We start from the raw sequence: 10,520 nt of genomic DNA, 5'->3' as shown, positions 1-10,520 counted from the left end.
TTGAATTTACCTGCTCCCAATTTATCGGATTCTTGGTCATAAAGCAAGACCAAGTCACCTTCTGAGAAGACACAGGGTTTGACATTCTTGTCGAACTGCGCTTTGACTCATTTCTTATGGGCTTCGTTAGCCAAAGCGACATTACGACGGGTTTCATCCAATTGGATTAGTTCCAAGAAACGAGCCTCCTCTTCTGAAGTTCCGGGGAGAAGGTCAATTGCGAGTTTGAGGGACGAGATTTCACACTGGATTGGTAAGACTGCTTCCAGGCCATATACCAGTTGGAAAGGTGTAAACCCGGTCACATTCCTTACCGATGTTCGGTAAGCCCACAAGGCTGAGTACAGGATTAGGTGCCAGCTTCTTTTGTGAACTCCAATCATCCTTTGCAGCATGCGTTTCAGGACCTTGTTGGTTGCTTCAACTTGTCCGTTGGCTTGCGGGTAATATGGAGTAGAGGTGTCGTGAGACAACCCTAGTTTGGCAGCTAATTCGACCATCATGTGATTGCAAAAATGTGATCCATGATCTGTGACTATAGCTTGTGGGATGCCGAATCTGGCGACTACATGATTGAAAAAGAAGAGGGCAGCTGTTTCACCAGTATTATCTAATGTAGGCATCGCCTTGGCCCATTTGGTAAAATAGTCAACTGCGACTATGATATACCCATGCCCCTTGGTCGAGGTGGGGTTACATGTCATGAAATCGATGCCCCATTTGGCGAATGGCCCGACAGCAACTATTGGTTGCAGAGGTGCGGGTGGTCTTCTGGTTTTGCTATCGAAAATTTGACAAGCATGGCAACTTTTGACTGTGGTTATGCAATCTTTGAACATTGTTGGCCAAAAGTATCCTGCTCATAAATTTTTTTTCGCTGTAGCATAACCAGATTGAAGCCCGCCACACGCGCCTGAATGGCAATCATTCAGGATTTTTTCGGCTTCCTCATGGGTGAGGCACCTTCTCAGAACCATGTCGATACCACGACGGTAAAGTGTATCACCGATGATCATGTTGTCTTTTGCTTGGTATCGAATACATTTTTGTTCGGAGCGAGAGGTATTTGGCCTATATTTTTGGGTTTGGAGATAAATGATTATATCCCCATACCACTGATTGCTTGAAGATATCAGAAACAAATTTTCGTCCACGATTGTTTCTTCGGATGTTTCATCATTGGACGACGATGGGAGATCGCATAATAATTCCACGAAAACCAGGGCTTTCTTTGACTTGGATTTTACAAATTTCAGATCAAACTCTTGTAGAACTGCTATCCATTTTGAATATTTTCTCCCTAGCAACTATTGTGACAATATATAAGTCATGGGGTTGCAATCTGACAGAATGGTAGTTTTTCGAAAGAGAACGTAGTGTCGAAATCTCTGTATCGCTTCAACAGCTGCGAGCGCTAGATTTTCAACATAAGAATATTTGCTTTCTGTATCATTTAAGTTCTTACTTAAATAATATATAGGATGTTCAATTCCGTTGTCTTCTTGAGCTAAAACCATTGCGATGGTTGTATCCGCTGCAACCAGATACAGGTTAAAGTCTTTATGATAATTAGGAGCGTACATTAATGATGCTTTCATTAGGGATTCTTTTAAAGCATCAAAGGAAGTTTGCATAACCTGATCCCAGACAAAGGGTACTTCCTTTTTCAAAAGATGCGTATAACCTTTAGCAAGTTCGGCATAATTTGGAATGAATCTCCTCAGAAAGTTTGCTTTCCCCTGGAGTTTCTGAATCTAAAGCAAATTTGAAGGTGGAGGCAAATTTATGATTGCCTGAACCTTACATAGGTCGAGACGAATCCTGTCTTTCGAGACTAAAAGGCCAAGTAAACAACCAGAACTGACACAAAATACACATTTGTGTGGATTGAGTCGTATTTTTTAGTGTCGACAACGTAGAAATATCGCTCTTAAATGCTGTGGATGATCAGTCCACTTTCGCGAATGAGCCAGAAGGTCGTCGAGGTATGGTTGAATGATGTTTTTGATGTCATGGAAGGCATAATTCATTTCCCTCTGAAAAGTTGCCCCTGCGTTCTTTAAACCAAAGGGTAATTTTCGATATGCGAACGTGCCCCACGGGCAAATAAATGCAGTCTTTGACTGGTCCTGTGGGCGGATGTTTATTTGATTATACCCGGAGAATCCATCGATGAATGAAAAGATTTCACATCCGGTGAATTCATCAATTATCTGGTCGATAAAGTTTGTAGGGTAGTTTTCTTTTGGACAAGCTTGATTTACATCCCTATAATCGATGCACACTCTAATTGTTCCTTGTTTTTTCATAACAGGGACAATATTCGATACCCAATCGGTTAGGGGAACCGGGTAAATGAAACCAGCATGGAGAAGTTTTTCAACTTCTGCCTTAATGGCATCAGCTTTCTTGGGTGGCACCTGCCGTAGTCGTTGTCGTACTGGTTTGACATCTGGATGCATCTTGATTTCGTGTTCAACGATACTCGAGTCAATACCTGGCATTTCACTATATGACCAAGCAAAGACATCTCTGAATTCGCAAAAAAGGGCGTTATATATTTCCAGTTCTGAAGGAGAACAACATTTGCCAACATAAATATTCTCTACAACATCTGTTTTGGTCGAGATATTTATGGCGATAGTCTCTTCAATGTTGGACAAGTTTCGCTCGGAATCCACCGTGTTTACAGTGTTTGATAGGAAATCAAAAATTGAGGGATGATAAAGGTCATCAGAAGTATTTTCTTCACAATCTGGAAGAAGGGAACGATGGTGGTAATCATCCCATGGTGCTCCTTCAATTACCATTGATTGAACAATTCCTTTGTCGGTGACATGCACTCGCGACCAAGGATCTAAAGGGGTACCATATTCCTTAGACCTATCTATCCAAATGCTTGATGAGCATTGATTTGGGTTTGCCTCCCATGCTAGGAACATTGATTGCTACAATATTTATGTTGGGCTTGGAGGCAAAACCTGCGTATGATCCATGTCGATATCATTTTCTGAGATCTTTTTAGAAGATATCATATTGCAGGTTCCTACCGACGCTACTTCCGCCAAATTGATTGGAGGTGGAAGGGCGAAAGTTCCCATTAATATAGGATCTTTTAGTAGGCCTACTCCGATATTTTGAAGCGATTGGGGGCTTCCATGGATCATTGGAATGCTTTCCGTAACTTGAGAACAATTGGGGAGGAAGTTTTGTTGATTGACGATTGTAATCCCTCCTTGAAAGGGAAATGCAATCTTTCTAAAATAGGTAGACACAACAGCAGCCATGGCATATATCCATGGTCTTCCCAGTAGGATATTGTAATCGAGATTTCCGTCGATTACTTCAACATCTATTTCTACTGTTTTCCCTCCTAGTTCAACCTTCAAGTTACTTAGAATACCATATGGGGTATATGTTCGTCCGTCAAATGCTTTTAATGTCGTCGAAGATCGCGACAAGGTTGGAGATCCTAAAGTTTTCCAGCAACTCATCGACATAATACATGTAGATGCCCCCTCATCAATAATTGTTCGATGAACAGTTTTTTTGAGGGCTTTCACTTGAATGAGGAAAGCTAGTTGAGCTGGTAACTGAGGATCATATCCTTTATGATCAAAGGATACAAGATTGGAATCATTTGGGTCTATCCCACCAATGGCTGATAATAAAGCCTGCTTTTGGGATGGGCAATTTTGTAGTACCACAAGAGTCGACATAGTGGATGGTGATTGGGCCAAATCTTCCACTATATTATAATGCTGGGCCGCTCTAGTGTGGGGATTAAACGTCGACTTGTGTACTACTCCCTTTGGCAGTTTTATTGTCAGTTCAGGAATGATGGGCGGCGTAACTTCTGTCGAAGTTGTTGTCGAACTACTAGGTTGATCTTTATCCTTGTTGTTCGACAGCTGTGGATTCCCATAATCTTTGTTCCTTGTCGATATCAAAGCATCATTTTGCTATTTGGAAACCGACAACATCAGCACTTGAGACGGGGAAGAATTTCCACTATCAACCAGATTTGTTCCTGGATTTGGAAACGGATCAGTTAACACTACCGAGGTTTTTGAATTCTTGAAGAATTTTTTAAGCTCAGCTCTGTCTGGACAATCTTTTGTCCAATGATCCTCATCGCATATAAAGCATGGATTTCTTTATTTCCTATTTCCAGGAGGGTTTGCAGAAGATTTTTCAGGTGATGATTCTTCCTATTTCTTCTTCTACCCTTTGCCTTCCTTCTTGCCCCCTGGTTGTTTGGTTTCTTTGCCTTTATCTGTCGATATGGCATTTACTTTCGAGGCAAGAAGTTCCTCTTTTGCATTTTGACCAGAAATCTTACGGGCCTTTTTAGATGTAGCCTTTGTCGATTTCGTGTATGTTGCGCCAATCACGCCATTGCCGACATTAGAGTCATTGTTTGATTTAGGAGGAGGAGGAACTGAGAATTCCGGTCTAGGGGCGTCAGGTATTTTATCGTAGAGCGTGCCAGACTGAGTGTAAATCAAGTACAAATATTGCGCACGAGCGATAACTTGCTCTTCTGTGATGACTCCCCCTTTTGCCACATCTTCTGTGATGGAAGGCAATAATGACTTAATAAACCATTCAGCTAAAAGTTGATCGGGAACATACATTTTCACCATTATACGACGACGTCGCCACTCATGTATATGATCAGATATGTGAGTGACCGTCTTTTGTTTGAAGTTGGTAAGAAGTTCCGTTCCTGTTTCGTACCTTATCGGTAACTGAAAATGGGTTAAAAAGGTTGTGGCTAGGGTACTGAAGTTGTCGAATGAAGCTCTAGGCAATTCGATATATCATTTTGCTGCCAGACCAGTTAACGTCCTCTGAAAAAGGCGAAGCCTAATCGAATCATCGTTTAGGGTGTTTGATGAACACCACAGATGAAAGGTCATCACATGATTCGACGGATCTTCACCCAGATTTCCATTAAATTTAGGAATATCTGATGAAAGTTTATGCGGAATCGCTGGCCACCAAGGGGCGTAAGCGATTTTATCGTTTGTTAACCGATTTAAATCAGGTAACTCTAAAGTTGCCATGAAGGGTAACTGTTGATTCAGGTTAGGTGAAGCATACACAGGATAAGATGGGATTGCCTGAGCAGTTGGTCTTTGCATACTAGCATAATGCATTTGATGCTGGTAACTTTGGTAAGGTTGGTGGGCATGACCATTGTAAAATGGTTTATTTTGACCGTTTTGAATATACGGCTACCCACTATTTGCAAAGATTTGTTGCTCAGAACCTTGGTATATTTGTTGGAACTGTGGTTGTTGGTATTGCACTAGCCATGGTTGTGAAGCCATGTGCTGTTGCTCGATACTAACTGTTTGACCAAGATGAGGGGTAATTGTACCCATTTGAACCTGTGTCATTCCACCAGTCGGCGATTGTGGTTGAGTTGCAGGGTCAAGGGGCTGTTGCATTACAACCTGAGAAACTTGAGGTTGGCATACAACAAGCAGCGCTTGAACTTGCAACACCATCACAATAGCTGGCGTAGTTGGTATACTTGACATAGGTAAGCATTGTTGCATCGAATATACAATTCTTGGTTGTTGAGGTAGTATCGGTACCCAACCGCTTGAAGTAATTCCAGCATAACCCGAATTTTGTTATGAACTCCCGTATGGCTGTCCTCCCGGAGGGGATAATGAAAGGGCATACTGCCCCCCATACAGTGGTAATCCGGTACTTAAGGGAATGGTTTGCCCTTGAGGGCCGGACTGCCCAAATTGACCTCCAAATAGATCAATTTGTTGAGACTCAACATAAGAGTTTCCGGATATTATTCCAGATGAACAAACAGGAACAGACCATACTGTTGAAATGGCCCCTAAGTGGGCTCCTTCTAGCGATTGAGAGTTAGTTGGGACAGATGGTATACCGGTAAACATTGTTGGAGTGATAGCAGGGAGTTTTGTCGTCGCTGTGTCAGATGACACAGTCCTAGATGTTGATGGTTGTTTAGACATTTCTAGTCTATCCAAAAGATTACCTAGCGATTCTACAGGAGCTTCCGCTGGCGGTAGACTAACTTCTGACGAAGAAGGATACAGAGTGATCCCGACTCCAAATTGTGATGGAGTATTATATGGAGGATCTTCCACAATCTCTTCTATAGCAATCAGACCAGGTGGAAGGGGTAGACCATCAGGTCCGTAGAATATTTCTGGTGCCGAAGAAGGTATGGAATCGGCATCGACGGATGTTTTAGGAGAAACACTCTCCAAACCGGTTGTAGATGGAACTGGTTCAGTGACACAAGTGTTTACCCTCAGACTAGGATCAGTACCACTGTCCTTCTATGGCTGCTGAACTTCTTCTGTAAAGGCAGGGATACCAGAAATGTTTGGAGTAACCGGAGCCTCTGATGTTGTTGGAACACTTGTTCTAACTTTAACAGGAGATTTGGAACCAGTTAAACGAGTTCACTTTGTCCGTACTATCTTCGATTCTGGAGACAAAGACGGTTGACTCGTAAGCCTCTGTGAACGACGGGGTTTCAATTGAATTTCTTCCACGATTACGGATTACTCGATCAATTAAAAATAAAGGGGAAGTATGTTTCCGAATTAGGTGAATTTTAGACGCTTTGACACAACTTGTTTTTTCAATTTTTAAGAGTCGAGAAAAAACAAAAGATGACTCTAGTCACCTTCGATTTTTAATGAGCTTGAAGTGACAAGTGCTGAGATGGACCTTTTCCGTTAAGGAGTCTGAAAAGGAACGAAAGGGACTGCTCTGGAAATCTAGGTAGAGTGATTACCATACCAATCGAAAAAATGCAGAATACTTTTTACGGTACGACAGTGAATCTTCCCGAATGCTGTGTTCAGTGCATTGCGATCGATAGGGCGGCAGACATGGCTTCCTATGGATAAAGGATTAAGCCTATTGTGGTCTCCCAAAATATACTTAACGGTACGTGGGAGCACAAGTTCGTACTGGCACTTATCGTCTCAAAGTGGAGGAATCACCCAAACATCAGTGGGAACAACAGTTACCAGGCTTTACAACGCCGGAATACGTCTCTAGCCTAGACTTCTAAATGTTGTGCGTTAGGTTCCAAAGCATTGTTAGATTCATTGAATTTATTTTATAGTTGATCTTGTTTATGAAGTTTTCCTTTCAGGTTCACCGTGAGATGTAGATGTGTAATTCCTAAAATGCAATCTAACATGATAAACAATCTTTTATCTTCTTCGTGCAATGAAAATCCTAGCTACTAAGGAAAGAGAAACAATATTCTTTCACAAAGAGCAAAGAGCACACTCTAAATGCACTTTCCTAAATCAAACCAATCAAACAATCTCAATGCAAATGCACATGCATGTATTTGTTTTCGACTTTCTTAGTATGTAAATGGTAAAAATAAAGTTGATGCACAAATCTGAATTACTTTTCAAACGACAGTTATCAACAAGTTTCTTTTCGAAATAAAAAATAGAGGCAATCACAACACCTTATGATTTGGAAATGAATACTTGTTTTCGACACTAGAAAAATTACAAATTCAGACCAAATACAATAGTAATCAGGATAATCGACTATCTACAGCAATCAAACTTTTTCCTATGCCTGAAAACGACACTTGCGACGCTTTCAAATAAAAGGATGACAGTACGATTACGTTACTTTTGCAAAGGAGAACTGAAAATGACCCAACAAACACACAAAAACATTTACAGTTCTTTTGTACAAAGGAGGCGGAATAACAGCAAAGAAAAGGGGTTTCAAACAGAGATATACTAATCACAGGCAGCAAAATTCATGAATAGAACTGGAAATAATGAACTACAGAAACCAAAACTGAACAATGCCTAGTCTGATCAGCGCACCTGTAACACAGGGAATTTGAAATGCAACGCACCTACTACACTCGAGAAGTGCGCTGAATTTCAGATTCACTAAACAGTACCTGCGCTAGGCCAGAGACAAGACTTTGCTTGGGTTCCGGGTCACAGTTTTCAGTTCAGTTTATGAGTTTTGGCCGAGAAAATGGTAATCAGTAATGCAACAAGCAGGGGTAGATCTAAGGAGGATCTAAGAGCTATCACAAAGGGAAATCAGAGAGTTTGTAAATCAGTTGTTTAATTTATAAACAAATCCCAGAGATTGACTGAAGCAGCATTTATCTACTTTGCATTTGCATAGCAAATGCAGTTCGAAAGCTACCTGGCTCGACTTCAGGCTCCGTCTGTAAGTTTATAAAATAGACAACAAGGAAGATAAACAAACAAACTAATTCGTCCCCAGTGGAGTCGCCATTTTGTTACAGGGAAAAGTGTCTACACAGAACTGCTTATCCCACTAAGGTGTGATATCTACCTTAGAAACAAACAAAGTAAAGCTACTTTCATTTTTCCTTTATGAAGTATAGATGAGAGAAGAACAAAGAAGACCAACCTCTGTCTTGCGCTAATCTCCTGGTTCACTTCCTCTCTCTCTTGATAGTCTTTCGCTACTTGTTCCCTTGCATGCCCAACTTCACAGAGTACTTGTAAGATCATAGTAGCATAGCACTATACAAGACCATGGATCTATAATCATAAACAATCTAGGATCATATGTAAATTGACCATACAAATGCAGCAAACATAAATGACACAAGCGTATGGAGGAAAAATTAAATAGCTTTTATTGATAAACAAGAAAGAGCCAAGGGAGTTACAACCAATTGTTCTGACCCAGCATCATCCTCTCAGCAAGGAAGCCCCTCTTCACCTCATACAAAGCTTAGATCACCCAACAATCTGATGTTGTCTCAAGAAACCAACAACAATTCCTTACAATATGCAAAATTCCAGCCCCTGGATCTCTGGGATGAGGGATCCATATATAGATATCTGTAAGGGAGATGAGTCAGCTTGTGATTTGATTAGTGTCTTCCCTCTGATAGTTCTTGCTTCCACTTGGAGATTGATGATCTCTTACTCATCCTTGGTCGAATTCAGAGAGGCAAGTGTCACAGGAGAAGTTTCTGGAAGTTTCCATGCCTCTCCACCTCGCGGAATGACACTGCCATTTGTCACTTCTCACCCATCGAACCCCATAGAAGGGATTTTTGAAATGCAATGCACCCACACAGTGTGTTTAGGTGAGATGCAACGCACTTTGCCTATGGAGCAGCTAAAATGATCCTGTTTTGACTAGTTCTGAGCAGTTTTTCATGGAGAACTTCTGGGAGAAGCTGTAATCAGTTGACCTTGTTCCTTTAGGGGTTAGAACAACACCTTTAGGGACTTAGGAGCCCTTGTTTTATGGACATTTCATGCTTGGGGTTGTAGTGCCCAAAAATGTCTATAACAATATCTACCAATTTCCTTATGATGACATCAAAACTGTATGCAAGAATTATTCTAGGGTTGTTAGGAAGAAGGGTAGGTCTAGCCAAAAATTGGGCAGTTCCTCTCCCTCCACAAAATCCATCAAGAATGAAATATGGAAGATGTTGGAGGATTTCAAGAGTGAAATGATGCACACCTTTTCCCTACAAATGGATACTATGCAAATTATAAGGAAAAAAGAGGAAGTAGAAATGGAACTAGTTATTTTCTGCCATAGATGTACTACAATACATCCTAGCAATGAATTCCCATTGAATTTAATAGAAGTATGCCTAGTATGTGAAGAGAATCATGCAACAGAAAAATGTCCCTCTCTTCCAGGCCTAAAAGCAGTATACCAGGGAGGAGTAGAGAGTGGGCTAGAAAAACTATGTTTCATTAACCAAAGGAGGCCACCAGGACCTTGACCATATCAACAAGGAATGCAAAATGCACATTATCCTCACTACAATTCAAATTAGAATGCACCTTTTCATCCTTGGTACCCTTCCACTCATCCATCATGGTCCACACCTCATCCTTGGCCTTATGCTCCTCCGTAGCCTCCTCAACATGTCAACCATCCTTTCCATCCATATCCACCCTAATCTTCCCAATGGGGCAACACCTCATAAGGGTGGAGACTACAAACAAACCAACCTCATACTTTACCGCCTCCACTCTAACCTCAACCACAACTAACTCATCCTACTCCACCTAAGCAACCTAAAATTCCTACTCAACCTAATACGAACCTGAACAATAAGAAGGCACAACAGGTCTATAGTGGGGAAATATCTTATCCTGCATATGCTGTGGAAATCCAAGAACTCATCCTTTGGTCCAGGAGGGTGCTCCCAGATAATCACCCACCTTCTTCACCTGAAAAGCTTGAAGGAGAGAAGGAAGAGAGTTTCCCTCATGTCAATGCACACCCTATCCTGAAAGGTTGATCCACCCTAACCAGTACACCCCAGAAGAGGTTGAACTCTTGGGAGAATTGAAGAATTTATGTGTCAAGATACCCCTTTTCTAGGCAATTAAAGATTTTCCCATCTACAACAAGCTTATTAAAGAAAAAAATTTCAAAAGGCCTGGGAGAGGAAGAAGAGATACTCAAACCATCAATGTTGTTGGATAACTATCTGATCTGATGCTTAG

Source organism: Pinus tabuliformis, chromosome 9 (assembly GCF_031772625.1).
Source record: "Pinus tabuliformis cultivar Carrire ecotype Pingquan chromosome 9, CPIR1, whole genome shotgun sequence".
Classification (NCBI taxonomy): Eukaryota; Viridiplantae; Streptophyta; class Pinopsida; order Pinales; family Pinaceae; genus Pinus; species Pinus tabuliformis.
The sequence above is the reverse complement of the archived record's forward strand: the minus strand, read 5'-3'. Positions refer to the sequence as shown.